The sequence below is a fragment of the Diabrotica virgifera genome, chromosome 2 (assembly GCF_917563875.1).
Source record: "Diabrotica virgifera virgifera chromosome 2, PGI_DIABVI_V3a".
Lineage (NCBI taxonomy): Eukaryota > Metazoa > Arthropoda > Insecta > Coleoptera > Chrysomelidae > Diabrotica > Diabrotica virgifera.
The window spans coordinates 14,920,374-14,939,376 of record NC_065444.1 but is presented as its reverse complement, the minus strand read 5'-3'; the positions used below and the strand labels follow the sequence as shown (position 1 = coordinate 14,939,376).

General features: G+C 31.4%; 1 protein-coding gene across 2 annotated transcripts in view; it reads right to left on the bottom strand.

Annotated features, from left to right (window-relative positions):
* LOC114345611 (uncharacterized) overlaps window positions 1–19,003 on the bottom strand; it is a 143,446-nt gene that overhangs the window by 89,856 nt on the left and 34,587 nt on the right. The gene's annotated exons all lie outside the window — the stretch shown is intronic.

Genomic DNA, 19,003 nt, shown 5'->3' with positions numbered 1-19,003 from the left:
TAATCAGATCCTCCTTCATATTTCAAAAATTTACTTACTTTAGAAATTCAAAAATAAACTGAATACAAAAAAGGGATTACATTATATTATAAAAAGTATCAACTCAGATAGCACAGTTAATGACAACTTGGTTTCGAACGGACCAATCACAGGGAAGCATCCTTGTAGGCCGCGCAGTAGACATCCATGTAAAACAAACTCATTTTATTTTCAAAAGTATCGATGTAAACCTCCTAGATGGCATCGCGCTAAACCTCCACCGCAACTTACCTGCTCTGTTCTCTTCCATTCACTGCAATGTGTTTGTTTTACATGGATATCGACATCGACCGCGACCTACACCTCCACCTCCACCGCGACCCATTTGTTCTGTTCTTACCCTTTAAGCAGCGATACTCAACCTTTTTCTTTCCTGGGCCACATAGTAGCTATTGCCACAGCTTGCGGGCCGCAATCAAGATGAAGTAGTATACAGGGTGTTTCATTGGGAAACGGAAATACTTGAATGGTGAATAGAGGTAAATGAGGCGGTTCTAGAGATACTAAATTTATTGCTCCACAGACTTTATAACTGTGTTACATGGTGTTTTATCGATTTTGTCCATTTCTTTCTGGACTCATAACTTAAGAACTACCTTGTATATTTTTTTGATATTTGGTACACATGTCACATTTTGAACCCAAACCACCCAACTACTAATCACAAGAAAAATCCAGGTCCGGATTAAACCAAATTTTAAATCCATTGTGACCTTGAAACAACATCCTGTATATTGAAATTTTCAAAACCCTTTTGCACATTTGAAAGGAGCTTTAATGGAGCTTCCATTTTTTGCGCAGGCAATTCAATGACTTTAATTTTGAAATTATGTCGAAATTTTTAAGAACTCGAACTTTCAAAACAAAAATTGCGATATAATTTCAAAATTAATGTCATTAAATTAACTGCCCAAAAAATTGAAGCGAGCAATTAAACTTAGTTTTTTGTGCTCTTTTCAAATGTGCAAACGAATTTTGAGAATTTTATATACAGGGTGTTGTTTCAAGGTCACAATTATTTAAAAAAAAATTGTTATTCCGGACCTGAATTTTTCTTGTGATTACCAAATGGGTTGTTGCAATGTAGTAAATAAGTATTGATTATTTTTAAAATGAGTATTTGTTCATTAACTTTAATAATTTATTATTAAAAGTTAATAATACCCTGCTTTTTAATCGGATTTCTTAAAAATTTCAATATAATTTAAAATTAAAGTCATTAAATTGTCTGCCTCGCGCCCAAACACGCCTCAAACACATCGGCACACTATCAAATAATTTAAAAAACGCGTGAAATTTGACAAATAATTTGATCAAAGGGCCTTTTAGTTAGCCTTCGGGCCGCAGTATTTGAGTATCACTGGTCTACAGAGTACACCTACTTCTTCTTCTTCTTCATGTGCCGTGCTCGATTATCGAGCGTTTGCTAAAACCTATAGTATAATAGTCAAATTGGCTATACATAGTAATTTTGTTGACGGCTGCTCGGAAAATGGATGCAGAGGATCTGTTAAACCATTCTCTCAGGTTTCCAAGCCATGACGTTCTTTTTCAACCTGGACTTCTTCTTTCGTCTACCTTGCCTTATATTATTAAATGGAGTATATTATATATCTCTGGGTGTAGCATATGGCCAAAATATTCGAGTTTCCGATTTTTAACTGTTCTGACGGCTTCCGTAACTTTTCCCATCCGATGCAAAACAACTTCGTTGCGAACTCTATCCACCCAACTTATTCGTAGGACTTTCCGATACACCCAGATGTCAAAGGCTTCCAGTTTCGTGAGAAGTGTATCCGTTCAAGTCCAGCCTTCGACACCATACAAAATAGTAGAGGATACATAACATCTCACTAATCTAATTTTCAGACTCAAAGTAATATTGTTTCCACGTAACAGTTTCTTCATCTTAAAGAATGCAGCAAAAAATGTTACTGGGTATATTCAAATCGTGATAAGTCAAAACATTCTACATTTACTGAATCGATCCAGGAATAGTCAACTTTAACTAGTAAGAGTTGGTTCTCTTTTTCCCGGGATCTACTTTTACTAACAAGGGTTAGGAAAAGTCTACTTCAACTAATAAAAGTTGAATTTAATTTTTTTCAAATCAACTTTTACTGCTCGTTTTAGTTGGAGTTGACTCGAACTAGGAATAGTCAACTCTAACTGAGAATCAACTCGCAAATGCTTCGTTTCCGAGATAAGGGATGTTAACATGTTTTTTACCCACTGGTAATTCATTTATTAGGTACACTGAAACGGGTTGATCTATGGCAATTAAATTCACTCGAATTAAGGGTTAGTTATTGCGCATCTTATAAAATTAAGATGTAAATTACCCAAACGGGTAAGGTTTTGAAATTTTTTAAGAAAAAAATGATATGGCACTGAGAAATTTCAAATAAAAAATTATTTTTTAATTCCTCGTTCAATTTAAGACAACAATCAAGTTATAATTTTTACATAAGGCGCTGTTTCCAGCGCCAAAATATCATTAACGAAATAATAGAAGAAATAAAAGAGAAAGGAGAGATAATACAGTATTTATTTTGACTACCACACATTATTTGCCAAAAATTTGCTAAAATTCCTTATGCTTTACTAAGTGTGACATTTTCATCACACTGTATAACATGAGAAACATCAGTGTTCGGTTGACAATCCTACCGAATTATGGGTTTTACTGAAATGGCATGCAGGCGTCGTCGGGTAAAATTAACCAACAAGTTGGTTTTATCACCGTTCTATTGGTTTTATCGACGTTCATTTATAGTTCTGTATATCCGGAAACATATTTTAGTGTATGAATCATGTACTATATAATTGTGTCACAAGTATTATTATTGTAGGGTTTCCCATTTTGTACGTAACGTTTCTATAATTTTCTTAGTAGAATAATATTGTACAGTAAAACCTTGATTATAACGGACGTCTATTTAACGTGAGATAATGGACAAAAAATGCTTAATTCGTCCCATACCAAGATACATTGCATAGCAAGGGGCCTCCTTGTTGCTTGCTCTCTTGCACGTATTTTTACAGGTCCTTTTTTCTATTTCCTATTGGTTTCCAATGTTTTTCGTATTAACATAAGAGTAAGAATAGAGCAAGGGTTTTAACAAACCTTGCTCTATTCTGCCCTGTTAAGGTAAAAGGCAGTAAGTGACATTTTTGTCAAAAATGAGATATTAATGTATCCTACCTAAGTAGTAACTGCTTTTACTTTTACAAAGGGTTTGGTGCACATTTATAGTCAACTTATACCAGAACTAGCAATGGCAAAAAGCAGTAACTAACAAAGTAGCTCTCAATGTGATGGTAACAGGCAGTATCCAACTTAATAAGAGATCAGAGTAATCAGAGGCCTACACAGAGATCTGGAACATAATTTTTAATGTGAATTTAAATGGCAGTATCTACTTAGTAAAGTTATTTTATTTTCCTCCACATTTGTATTTAAAGTTTGTATTATACAGGGTGTTTCATTGGGAAAGTAACATACGTTAACTGTAGAAAGAGGATAATTAGGCGGTCTCAAAAATACCATACTTAATGGGTCTTACTCCATTAATAACAGAGATACTGGGTGTTTTATCTATTTTGCCATTTTCTTATTTGGTTCATAACTTTTTAACCACACCGTATATTTATTTTATATTTGGCACGCAAATATCGCTTAAGGTGTACAATAAATTAATTTATTTACAAATGTAAAAAATCCAGGGCCGGATTAAAAAATATTAGAAAAATGTTCCGACCCAAAAAAACACCCTGTACATTAAATTTTTTTAAAATGGATTTTTTAGTTGAAAAGAGGATGAAAAACTAAATTTAGTGGTATACTTTGAATTTTTGGCAAAATGATTTTTCTGGTCAAATTTTGAATTTGAATTCTGAAATTATGTGAAGTGCGAGAGCTCTAAGTAGAAAAAAAATTAAATACAACTTACAACTTGTTAACCGCACTGTATATTTATTTTATATTTTACACGCGAATATTCTTTTAGGTGTCCGATCAATTATTTTATTTACAATTATAAAAAATCCAGGTCTGGATTAAAAAATATTGTAAAAATGTTCCGACCCCAAAAACACCCTGTATATTTTTAAAATGGATTTTTTAGTTGAAAAAAGGATGAAATACTAAATTTAGTGGTATACTTTGAATTTTCGGCAAACTTATTTTTCTGGTCACATTTTGAATTTGAATTCTGAAAGTATGTATGTGAATTGCGAGAGCTCTAAGTAGAAAAAAAATTAAATACAACTTACAAATTATTAACCGCACTGTATATTTATTTTATATTTAACACGCCAGTATTCTTGTAGGTGTTGAATCAATTATTTTATTTACAATTATAAAAAATCCAGGTCTGGATTAAAAAATATTGTAAAAAGGTTCAGACCCAAAGAAACACCCTGTATATTAATTCTTATTAAAATGGATTTTGCATTTGAAAAGAGGATGAAAAACTAAATTTAGTGGTATACTTTGAATTTTCGGCAAAATGATTTTTTGATAAAATTTTGAATTTGAATTCTGAAATTATGTCAATTGAGAGAGCTCTAAGTAGAAAAAATTAAAATGCGACTTAACTTTAATTAATACCATTATTTAATCTAAATTGGTAAAATGTTAAAACATTTCAGTGTTTTTTATTATCAGTGACAAACAGTTTATTTCGAATATTCATCTTTAAATAATGAATAAATTAATAATAAAGAGTCAATAAAGAATACATCACTTTAATCAACAAAGTATCTAAAAATTATAACAAAACAGAGAAAATGTGCAGCAGAACTATTCAAAACTAAAGTACTTATTCAAAATTACCACCATCAAAAATTATTGTTATGTGTCAAAATGTTAATATTTTACCAATTTAGATTAAGTAATGGTATTAATTAAAATTAAAGCATATTTTAATTTTTTTTACTTTGAGCTTCGCAATTCACATAATTTCAGAATCCAAATTCAAAATTTTAACAGAAAAATTATTTTGCCGAAAATTCAAAGTATACCATGAAATTTAGTTTTTCAGCCTCTTTTCAAATGCAAAATCCATTTTAAAAAAAATTTAATATACAGGGTGTTTTTTTTGGGTCGGAACATTTATACAATATTTTTTAATCCGGACCTGAATTTTTTTTTGTAAATAAATTAATTGATTGGACACCACAAAGAATATTCGCGTGTTAAATTTAAAATGAATATACAGTGCGGTTGACAAGTTGTAAGCTGTATTTCAATTTTTTTCTACTTAGAGCTCTCGAAATTCACATAATTTCAGAATTTAAATTCAAAATTTGACCAGAAAAATCAGTTTGCCAAAAATTCAAAGTATACCACTAAATTTAGTTTTTCATCCTCTTTTCAACTGAAAAATCCATTTTAAAAAAATTTAATGTACAGGGTGTTGTTTTTGGGTTGGAATATTTTTCCAATTTTTTTTAATCCGGACCTGGATTTTTTACAATTGTAAATAATTAATTTATTGTACACCTTAATCTATATTTGCGTGCCAAATATAAAATAAATATACAGTGTGGTTTAAAAGTTATGAACCAATTAAGAAAATGGCAAAATAGATAAAACACTCAGTATCTTTGTTATTCATGGAGTAAGACCCATTAAGTATGGTATTTTTGAGACCGCCTAAGTGTCCCCTTTCTGCAGTTAACGTATGTTACTTTCCCAATGAAACACCCTGTATCATGACATAAGGCAGTATCTTCTCAGATACTGCCATTTGCGTAAACATCACCTGATTTGCCATCCGTTAAAATAATAATAATAATAATAATAATAGCTTTTATTGCCCAACAGTTACCCATTTACAGAGCAAATTTTACAATGATTTTTATAACAGCACATACGAATAAAGATACTAAAGTAAAGAAAAATAAAAGAATACTAAAATAAAGAAACAGAAAAAATGAAATACATCAATTTATAACTTACTTTCACACATTCAAAATATGTGCCCGTGATTTATTTTTAAGTTCACATTCGCTGCAGGTGAATATATCACAAACACCTACTAATTTATTAGCATTACGACACATTAGGTTTAATGGTGATTTGTACAAAATATTAGTTTGCGCTCTGTTATATAAAAATATATTATTTTGTTGTCTGGATGTTAATCTAGGAACCCATATATTAATTTGTGAAAGTAACTTAGCACAATCTACCTTATTGTTTAACAATTTATGAAGAAATATGACAGAAGCTTGATTTCTACGCTTTTCTAACGAGGCAAAGTCAAACTGATTGAGTAAGTTCAAGTAATTACAACCTCTAGGAGGATAAACTCCTGTCAGTTTAAATCTTAAATGTTTTAAAAATTTCTTTTGAACTTTCTCAATAGTGGATGCATATTGAATGTATATTGGGTTCCAAATAATTGATCCATATTCTAATTTCGGTCTTATTAAACTATAATATAGTGAGGTTAGTACAAACAGGTTATGAAAATTTTTACAATTACGAGTAACAAATCCATACGTACGATATGCAGCATTGACAATTAAATTGATGTGTTCGTTAAAAGTAAGCTGTGAATCAAAATAAATTCCTAAATCTTTAACAGTGTTACTTCTCTCCAGTACTGTATCGTCAATCTTATAACGATACATGACTGGATTATTTTTACGACTACATGTTAAAATTTTACATTTAGAAATATTTAAATAAAGGTGATTATTCAGACACCACTCCTGCAACAAGTTAACTTGCCCCTGCAACCTAATATAGTCATTTAAACAGGAAATGGACATATATAACTTCAGGTCGTCTGCAAACATTAATTTGTTATCCTCAAGTATGTTACATAGATCATTTATAATGATTATAAATAACAATGGTCCTAGATTAGACCCTTGGGGAACCCCACTTGTAGCAAGGTAAGTGTCCGAACAAAAACAATTATAACAAACACACTGTTTACGTTGTGTTAAGTAGGATTGTAATAAATTATAATATGTATCATTGATACCCAGACTTTTAAGTTTCTGAAGTAGTACTGAATGGTTAATTTTATCGAAAGCCTTCGAGAAATCCGTGTAACGTCAACTTGTCCTCTATCGTCTAAATTTTCACATAGATACTGACTGAACACGGTTAAGTTGGTGACAGTTGATCGTGCGTTCATAGATCCATGTTGATGAACAGATATTATATTTTTAGCTGACAGATATATGCGGGAGTACACAACAGACTCAAAGATTTTAGCAAAATTATTTAAAATGGATATTGGTCTATAATTAGCGATGTTAGTACGATTTTCCGACTTGTATATAGGACAAACTTTAGCTGTTTTCCAGACATCTGGAAAAACTGATGATTTTAGAATCAAGTTGAAAAGTGTACAAAGTGGCCTAGTTAGTACATGCAGGCAATCTTTCAACAGAAATGAAGGTATTTTGTCAGGTCCTGAAGTAAATTTATTCTTCAATTTTTTTCCAGCTGCTAAAATTTCAAGTTCACTAATAGGTTCACAACTGATATCTAAAAATGTATTGGGATCAAAATTGAAACCTAAATTTCCCTCATGTATCTCAGGTAGAGAATACACACTTTCAAAAAATGTTCTGAATGCATTTACTATTGTCTGAGGAGTATTAAATATTTCATCATTATAAACCATTTGTCCAGGAATTCTAGAAGATTTTTATTATTTACAAATTTCCAAAACAATTTTGGTTCATCTTTTAGTTTCATTTGCACAGTTTGTAAATAAAGTGAATATGCTTCCTTAATTTTTTGTTTTACTAGTTTACACTCTACTGAACTGTACGTAATAATCATTATTTTTGGTTTTTTAAAAATTTTTATGTAATTTAGCTTTTTCTTTAATAAGTTTTATGATCTCACTTGAATACCAACTAGGATATTTATGCTTAAAATTTTTATAAACTGGCACATGGCTATCAATGATTTCATAAAACCTATCATAGAAATTTTGCAATGCTTGGTTGACGTTGCTGAAATTTTCCAGAAAAGTCCAGTCGGTGTAAAAGAATTCAATATACATTGACATATAGTCGGCTTTTTTAAAGTTATAAGTTTTAGCACTCATGCTTGCATCAAAATTGTTTTGTTTAGTAAAGATAGCTTTAAGTTCAATTGATAAAGAGGGGTGGTACGCATCTTCGTGTACCAGTGGAAGAGCATCACGAGATACAGAACAATAAATACATACAGAACATAAAATAAACACATGACAGAAAATAAACTAGAAATTCCTAGTAAATTACGCCATAATTGTAGAGGATGAATTGAAGAAGATGACGTAGAAGAACTAATAAATTTCGAATAGTTTTTTCAATATTATGTAATTAATTAAGACTTTTTTCTTTTCCTAATGTGAGTTATATTTGATTACGCTACCGCTTTATTCTGCATTTTTGTTTTACTTTTAAAACCGATATTTACATAAAGCTGACAATTTTACATTTCTGCTTAAGAAAACAACTTCATTATTAGGGCAAACAGCAGTAACTGCTGAATTTTTAGCCAAAAAACCAGTAACACAATTGTTTGATTTGTCAAAAATTAATACATATTTTTTAATTTTAACCTTTTTCTGCTTAAAAAAGAAATAATAAATTGTGTGAAAGAAAAATTCTTAAATTACAAATAACTCAAAACCATTATTTTGGCACTTACTGCTTTTTACCTTATCACGGCAGTATTGTTTCTTACAATTGTTGTAAGCATTGTTTCTTTTTGTTCTTTTGTCTTCTAAAGAGTACGAAAAAGCTAGAGACAAAGCATTGGCAGAAAGATAAGAGAGAACAGTCTGGAAGATGGCATGTGGAAAAACATAGAGCAATGGAGTTTTTACAAGATTTAATGTGCTATTCTATATAATGTGGTATTTTGAATCCATAGCAAAATCAAAATTTTGACATGAGAACGATTTTATGCGCATGAGTACTAAGTTTGTTGAAGTGTAGGTACTGTAAAAAGTAGAGTTATTAAAGCAACCTGCCAGTCTATTTGCTTTTTGTACTTGATTTTTCACTTCTTTGTCCAGGTATCCGTAGCTGGACAATGTAATTCCAAGGTATATTATTTCTATTAGGTACTTGTTCGATTAAAATATTCTATCGATTGAAATGCCCAGCCAGACTCATCATACTTCTATATTAAATATTTCAATCAATTATTAGCTATATATAATAAAAATATCCGTTGATAAAATAAATGTAATTCCTCGATATTTTACTTGCGTACAATGTCCAGATATAGGCCTGGATCCCGCGTACCAAAAAAAGTTGATTAATATCAAGCTGAAAATTAGTTAATAACTTAACTGTGCCTAGTCGGACAAACTTTGATGTATGGAAACACTGGAACAGGGGAAGTTTTAATTGTGGAACAGGTTAAAAATTAGGAACTTAAGATTATGAAACATTCTATGTATTTTGTCGGACAGAACTTCCAATTGATTTGTTACCATTTCATTAAATTCTCATGCAAAATTCAGACTAGTATTTATCACCAACTGATAAATAGCAGTCTGATTTTTGCATGAGAGTTTAATGAAACGGTAACAAATAAATTGGAAATTCTGTCCGACAAAATACATGGGACGTTTTCGTAGCATGACGTTCCAAATTTTTAACCTGTTACACAATTAAAACTTACCCTGTTCCAGTGTTCCCATACATCAAAATTTGTCCGACTAGACACCGTTAAGCTATTAACAAATTTTCTGCTTGCTATTAATAAACTTTTTTTGGTACGCGGGATACATGCCTAATAGATGTGTGTGGGAGTACAGCTTTAACTCGGCTGTAAAGGCGCACCCTTAAGGAGAATAATTAAAAAATCAATAAAAAACGTCACTGGCTACCGGCAACCAATGGAAAATATACATATTAATGTGGGTATTATTGATAAAATCGTCGTAAAAATAAATTGTTTTTTCGCTAAACAAACCGTATTTAAAGAAAATCTAGAAGTAAGTCGATGTTTCACGTAAATTTGCAATGAAAATTGTAAATTTAGATTTAACTGTTTAACTGATTATTATTTAACTGATTGATATAGAGCGGCCCGATAAGTACTTAGCCTCCAAAAGAATAACGAAATTTTTTGAAAAGTAGCGATCTATTTTTCAGTATTTTCTCCTTTTAGCTCGATACACTTGACCAAGCGATGCTCCAAATTCTTTAACCCGTCTGAAAAATATGTTTTCTCGAGGTCTACAAAGTAGGTTTCCATGGCGGCGATGACCTCCTCATTCGACTTAAATTTCTGCCCAGCGAGTGTCTTTTTCAAGTTTGGAAACAAAAAAAAGTCGTACAGGGCCAAATCTGGAGAATACGGTGGATGGGACAATGGTCCGTAGCCCCAATCGACCAGTTTGGCAATGGCGACGGCGGAGGTGCGAACTGGTGCGTTGTTATAGTGGAAGAGCGCTTTTTTCTTCCCCATTGGGACTACTTCTGCATGTCGGCTTTGAATCGACCCAATAATGCGGCATAATAAGCCTTGTGACCGTTTTGCCCTTTTTCAGGAAGCTGATGTAGATCACACTTTGTGAATCCCAGAAACCGGTGGCCATCACCTTTCCAACCGATAGGACAGTCTTCGCCTTCTTCGCAGTGCGTTCACGGGGTGACCATTAGTCACTTTGGTTTTATCAATACAACACCCTGTATATTGTAGGGAGGATCCAAGAATCTCAAAAGAAACAAAGAAGGGAAATAGACCAGGGCGCATCTGTAAAAATATTAGTACATTTGGACGTTGAGAGGTGACTCAAATTTTTTTGCAGAAATTGCTTTAAAATAAATCAAATAATAATATTTGAGTTATCCTCCCTCTCAAAAAGGTCCGGAACATTGTTTAAATAATCAAAATGTCAAAAAATTAAGGAAAAATTCGATTTTTTTCTTGGTTTTTTGATTGTAACTTTAAAAGTATTTATTTTCAAGAAAAGTTGTACTAACATAAAAGTTGCGTAATTAAATTTCCTACAATATAGAATTGGTTAAAAATTTAAAAAATAGTCACCCCAGTTGCAAAATAGCAATAATTGCGAAAAAACCATACACAAACAAGTATTCGCATTTTACGTTTTTCAACCATTTATGCTACACTTAGGACCTTCATATTTCACCCTGAAAAATTTTATGATACAGTAAAACAATACTGTAAATTTCATTAAGATCGGTTCAATAGATTTTGCAAAATAAATTTTGCAATCCAGCTTTCGTAAAAAAAATTCATTTTTTCAAAATGATACAGGACTGAAAATAAAGCAGATAGCAAGTTGAAAATTTGTTTGCACATAGAAGTGTACTGTACCTTTTATTTGCAATTTTGCAAAATTAAAATCGCTTAACACCACGGCGTCAGGAATTTTTTTAAATAAACATTAATTATTGGTGCTACGCGCAGGACAGCGGCTAGCTTGCTCTGATTGGGCATTCCAATGACCTTTGATAATGATTGATACATTTTAATTTTTATGACATTTCGATATAAATAAATAAATTTGTTTATTGCAAAATAAAAACACATACTCTATCCTTTGAAATAACACTTTTATTAGCAAAAACTTTATTTGTTCATATATTTTAACTTAATTAATAAAAGTTTATTATTTTTAAACATATGCAATTGTTTAAATAATATTTCACAAACAATAATAAAATTATTTTGATTTTTGTGGAATTAAAAAATTAAAATACAACAAAATATAGAGTAAGAAAATAATATATTAGATAAAGATTGGAAGAAATTTTGGTGGAAATCAACCTGTGTGAATCGAACACCGCTGTCCTGCGCGTAGTGCCAAAAATTATTGTTTATTTCAAAAATTTTCTGACGCCGTGGTAATTAATCGATTTTAATTTTGAAAATTGCAAATGAAAGGTACAGTACACTTTTATAAGCAAAAAAAAATTCAACTTGCTATCTGCTTTATTTTCAGTCCTGTAACATTTTGAAAAAATGAATTTTTTTTGCGAAAGCTGTATTGCAAAATTTATTTTGCAAAATCTATTGAAACGATCTTAATGAAATTTACAGTATTGTTTTAATGTATCATAAAGTTTTTCTGGGTGAAATATGAAGGTTCTAAGTGTAGCATAAATGGTTGAAAAACGTAAAATGCGAATACTTGTTTTTGTATGGTTTTTTCGCAATTATTGCTATTTTGCAACTAGGGTGACTATTTTTTTAAATCTTTAACCAATTCTATATTGTAGTAAATTAAATTACGCAACTTTTATGTCAGTACAACTTTTCTCGGAAATGAATACTTTTAAAGTTATAATCAAAAAACCAAAAAAAAAATCAAATTTTTCCTTAATTTTTTGACATTTTGATTATTTAAACAATGTTCCGGACCTTTTTGAGAGGGAGGATAACTCAAATATTATTATTTGATTTATTTTCAAGCAATTTCTGCAAAAAAATTTGAGTCACCTCTCAACGTCCATCTCTAAACAGATCCGCCCTGGACTAAAAAGAAAGCTGACAAATAACAAATAAATATAAAAAAATTTTGAATTAAATTTATTGACATCAAAAGAAGAATGTGTGTAATTTATTTAACTCAAACTCAAAATACATTTTACTCTTATCAGAAAACAGAAAATAATGTTTATTTGACAAATAAATATTGTTTTTTGTTTAAATTCAATATTGAAGCAGCCAACCACCTTTCTCTTCGGCCCATGCAACGAAGATTATCGTAACTCAAAAAACGTTACATTTGACTTACTATTATGGTATTATTATTCTTTTTAAGCTTTATTTGGTGGAAAAGTATGGTAAATCAAGTATGAATTTTAAGACAACCAGTAAAGCATTTGCATGTGTAGTAAGTTTACTGACCCACACTCCTGCAAGCGAAAACTATAGTAAGTTGAGTTACTGTAGTCTTCGTTGCAAGAAACAGCGGAAGGTATTCCAAGTTTGAGTTAAACTGTTTGACTTACTATAATTTTCTCTAGTTAGACTCTAATTTTAGTTATTCCGATTAACTATAGAAATGTTTTTTATTACAATTTTTTAAACAGTACTGTTTTGCTTCAATAAATCTGTTACTAGTAAGTCTAGTCTAGAATAAGTATTTTTTCGGTAACTGTTTCGACGAAAACTATAGTAGGTCTACAAAATTTAGCAAAAAATCTGTTTTTTGTTATGTTTGATCTGTAAATCTTACAAATTTAAATTTGTAAGACGTATTTCTTCCAAAGATAACGTCATTTACTGTTACTAAGTCTAGAGTAAGTATTATTTTTTCAAAATTGGAAAGAAATCCTTTGTAAAAGGTATAAAATTTTTTTATTAAAAATCCCTTAAAAGGGCTACATCACAACAAAACGTTTTCGATTTTTATAAAAAATCATCATCAGTGTTCGATAAACTGGATGCTAGCTGAGCCACAAAAGAAAAATATCAGTTGCCATTAAGTCATTGAAATGTGATCAACTCAATTTGGATCCCACGTGTTGGGGAAACCTGTATACTTTACCTTAGGGCATTATCCTCTTTGCCATGTGGCCATCACAGGCCTTTTTATTGAAGTATGCACTTTTAAGGCATCTATATTTTATGTAAAGGGTTTTTACCCAGATATTTTTCTTTTGTGGCTCAGCTAGCATCCAGTTTATCGAACACTGATGATGATTTTTTATAAAAATCGAAAACGTTTTGTTGTGATGTAGCCCTTTTAAGGGATTTTTAATAAAAAAATTTTATACCTTTTACAAAGGATTTCTTTCCAATTTTGTGATTGATGGTATACAGCCAACTACAGGAAAACTTTCTTTTCCTTGTGGATTTTATTATTTTTTCCTTAATTGCTTCGACGAAAACAATAGTAAGTCTACAAGATTTAGCAAAAAAATATGTTTTTGTTATGTTTAATTTGTGAAATCCCTTAAAACCCTTTAAATATAATATATCAGAAATTTCACTGTGTAAGGAGTATTTTTGTTGCAAAGATATCGTCATTCATTACGGCGAACTCTTTGTGAAAAATTTTCAAACGCGATTATCTCAGTTCAACCAAAATTGAGTTACAATAGTCTTCGTTGCATGGGTCGTCTTAATAGTTTGAACATTTAATAGCGAAAAGCAATGATTATTTTTCAAATAACCATTTTTTTCTTTTCTGAGAGCAGTAAAATTAGTGTTGCCCAAAATCGGTCTTGGTCTTGCAGTCTTGGTCTTGTTCTTGCGTTTTTGCAAGACCAAGACCAAGACCGCCTAATTTTAGCAAGACCAAGACCAAGACTTACCGTGCAAGACTTGAGCAAGAACAAGACTAAGCCTGCGAGACTCTTGCGTCTTGCAGTTAGAACTGAGGGTCGTTTTAGGGAGTATATAAGTTCGGCTATATTCTTAGATACTCTATAAGAAACAAAAAAAACTGTATCAAAAATTTTGAAAATTGGACTTATGCGCATTACGAACAATACCATAAACATACATAGCGAATCAAAATATCCATTAAAAGAACACTCAACACATTTGACATGTACTGAGAGGTGATTATTATAATGTAAAAATAAAATTTTTTAGTCATACATTCTTTCTCAGCAGCAGTGGCGTAGCTAGCCCGACAGGGGCCCCGTATCAAAGATTTTCGCGGGGCCCTTTTCAAGAACTGATATAAGGTAGTGCTAGAAAATGTTCGATGGAACACCGTACTTATGTGAATGTGTACTCTTTTGTATGGTGTCTAAGGTTAGACTTTAACGGATACCCTTCTCAAAAACCTGGAAGCCTTTGAAACCTTGGTGTATCGGAGGATCCTACGAATAAGTTGGGTGGATAGAGTTCGTAACGAAGTTGTTATACATTGGAGGGGAAAAATTACGGGAAGTCATCAGAACAGTAAAAACTCGCAAACTTGAATATTTTTTTGGCCATGCTATGAGGTGCTATGAGCTATCCGTATTATACTACGGGATGGAAGCGTGGACACTAAAGAAAATTGACGTGAGAAAACCGGAGACATTCGAGATGTGGGTGTACCGAAGAGTGCTGAAGATCTCATGGGTAAATAGAATAACCAACGTAGAGATAATGAGACAGACGTATGCATAAGGAAAGAGAAGTACTTCTAACAATTAAGAGAAGAAAACTGAGATATATGGGACATGTGATGAGAGGAGATAAATATCTAATACTCCACTTCATTATGTAAGTAAAATCCAGGAAAAAGATTTATAGGAAGCTGAAAACGCGTTCCAAGATTACGGCTGTAATTTTGAATATTTTTTCGAGATATTTGGCACACTTATTAGTAATATAATAAAGAATGGCGGTACAGAGCCCAATTTGAAAAATATAGTAATATGTGGAAATTACTCTGTAATTAAATACAATATTAAAAAAACGAGCCTGTACCGCCATTAAGAAAAACAAAAAAATACACTTTCTTCAAATAAACTTTTTTATCCGATGCCTAGATTTTGTGTCATTTTGTAACTACTAAAATTTTTTATTTCATTAGTAGTTCCAAAATGACACAAAATCTAGGCATCTGATAAAAAAGTTTATTTGAAGAAAGTGTATTTTTTTGTTCTTCTTAGTGGCGGTACAGGCTCGTTTTTTTAATATTGTATTTAATTACAGAGTAATTTCCACATATTAATATATTTTTCAAATTGGGCTCTGTACCGCCATTCTTTATTATATTACAAATACGTGTGCCAAATATCTCGAAAAAATATTCAAAATTACAGCCGCAATCTTGGAACGCGTTTTGGCTACCTGTTGATCGCTACTGTATCACCTTAACTCATGGCTGAAGAATCTTAGGGCATAGTTTGGATGTAGTAACAACGAATTATTTAGAACCGCACTCTCAAAAGTAAAAATCGCTTTGATGATTGCCAACCTTCGAAGCGGAGACGGCACCTAGAGAAGAATGCGCCACCCAGAGAATTATAATATACTCCATTTAATAATAAAAGGCAAAGGAGACGGAAGAACAGGGTCAGGTCGAAGAAAAACGCCATGGCTTAGAAACTTAAGAGAGTGGTTTGAGAAACTCCAGCTTCCATTTTCCGAGCTGCCGCCAACAAAATTACTATAGCCAATTTGATAGCCAACACTCGATAATCGAGCACGGCACATGAAGAAGAAGACATGTGTGAATAATTTTATTCCACTTTAAAATTCCTGAAATTCAATTACTCATCAGTACCAACTAACCAGCATCTGAAAGAATTACTAAGAAGTGCTGTCACCATTTATTCACTAAGATTTAAAGAATTATCAAAAGAAGTAAAATAAATTTATAATATTTAAATTTAGTACAAATAGGTTGTACTTTTATTTACACGTGTTCAATAAATGTTCTGTACAACATTCTGTAAAAAATTTTTTAACACCTCTTTTGCATAACTTTTTAATACGCATTTAATGACGGCTTCTAAAAAATTTCAAATTTCTATCAAAGAATATCAAGGACCTTGGCCACCCCTGTTACAGACGACAATTAGATAAGAATTAATTATTGTTTCATTAGTAGATAGACATCTAGATCTAGTACTTACCATTGCAATCTAAATCACTTTGAGAATCTGGTTGATGGAAAAATGAAGAAATTTTGGGTATTATTTTCTTCAAAACTTCTTCCTTTTTTTGTTTCATTTTTCTTTTCATCGCTCCACTCAGCTACACTCTTTTTATTTCACTAATTTTTTTCACTTCACAATATTTTCAGAATTTAAAATTTAAACTTTGTGAATCGACTGCACAAATTGAAAACAGATTCAGTTTTTTCAACAACACTTGTTATAGTCCTGTCGCCAGGGGGGGTACAACGGCCTCCTTAATTCAGATGGACTTACCCAAGTTTTTTTTATATATTTTGACCCGTAGAATACGAATTTTTTGGGTAACAGTTGATCCGGATGTCGATAAGATTGTTATAGACAAAGAACTTGAGGAATTACATAACAGTGATTTCTCGCAAAACAAAACATATTTTTGTATTTTTTGGGTCATTTTAAGCAAAAAATATTCCTACAAGTTTTTTCGTAGAATGCATAGTTTTCGAGATAACCGCGGTTGAACTTTCAAAAAATGGAAAAATTGCAATTTGTGAACCCGAATAACTTTTGATTAAAAAATAAAGTAGCAATTCTGCTTACCGCATTTGAAAGTTTAAGTCAAATTATATCGGTTTTCATTATTTGCATTGCTAAAAATTAATTTTTTTATTGTTAAACTAATCTATAAACACATAGGTTTCCCGTGCCTAATACATGCGTTTTAACGCATGCTACGTAGAAATTGCCTCGCTTGCACTTGTAGCTACTCTACCTACTCGTTCGATTTTAAATGAGAAATCATAGAAAACATCACTCACATACTAGGTGTTTACTACAGTTTACAGCTTTGTTTAACAATAAAATAATAAATTTTTAGCAATGCAAATAATCAAAACCGATATAATTTGACTTAAACTTTCAAATGCGGTAAGCAGAATTGCCACTTTATTTTTTAATCAAAAGTTATTCGGGTTTAAAATTTACAATTTTTCGATTTTTTGAAAGTTCAACCGCGGTTATCTCGAAAACTATGCATTCTACGAAAAAACTTGTAGGAATATTTTTTGCTTAAAATTACCCAAAAAATACAAAAAGATGTTTTGTTTTGCGATAAATCGCTGTTATGTAATTCCTCAAGTTCTTTGTCTATACCAATCTTATCGACATCCGGATCAACTGTTACCCAAAAAATTCGTATTCTGCGGGTCAAAATATATAAAAAAAACTTGGGTAAGTCCATCTGAATTAAGGAGGCCGTTGTACCCCCCCTGGCGACAGGACTATTATATAAGCCAAGGGTGACTGCACAATGAAAAAATGGGCTAAACAATAAATAGATTAAGTACACGCAAATATACCCAAAACAATACATATACACACTGTTCCAAATCGTCAAGGATTAAGCGATAACAAAAATTGCAATTTGGCCATTTTACAGTGTGTCACCGCCAACGGTAAATGAACCATGAAAAGTACCTAACTTGAAAACAAAAACAAAGCTTCTTTGTTGTTATGGAATATGGCGGCAAATGGATATAATATTATGATTTACAATACAATATTATAGATAAAGACATTATACGAAAAGGTCGACATCCAAACAATACACTGTTTCAAAGCGTTTTATTAGGGAAATTGTAGAATATTTTGTTCAATTTTTTCAATGGAAGTTTTGTTTCGACATGCAGCGCCAAGGCCCCGTATAATATGCCGGATATCGTGTAGACATAATACCGAAATATTATTTGAACGATATAGGTACACTTCTCCAAGCAATTAACGCACCACCCATCTTTATTTATACGTCCATGGCACCACCTTAAAAATGGGTCATTTTTATTGTCTCAAATTTCCTAAACCTGTTGTTATTTAAATTTAAGTGATTTTTTTTAATATTTGGTCTTATTCTATTCTTTATAAATATCGCAGTAATAATAGATATTGTTGCTAGACAGGTCAATTTTGTCAGTGTATACCGGGTGTACCAATCAAACTGTGTTTTTTCTCACTCTGTGGAATATTCTAGCATTATGCTAACTTATTATTCTAGCATGCAATAATAGCATACTGAAATTAAAGCCCAACTAACGCCTCATATTTTCTTAACATTATGTTTTTTTATTCATTCACTTATATTGGATAATAAAAAAGTTAGGTACTTTTTTAACTATCCATGTTTTTCATCAATACAGAATGTTTTTAAATAAGTATGGCAAACTTTAATGGGTAATTCTGCACGAAAAACTAATGACAGTTTACTTCATAAACGTTTACTTTATAAATGCTTTGTTTACCAAATAGGGAAGGGTTGAAATTTTTTTTACAAACTGACGATTTATTTATTGCTCTAAAATCGGCTGAAATACGCAAATGAAATTTTGTGGGTTTTAAGAGGTAGTTTTAACTTTAGTTAGAACATAAC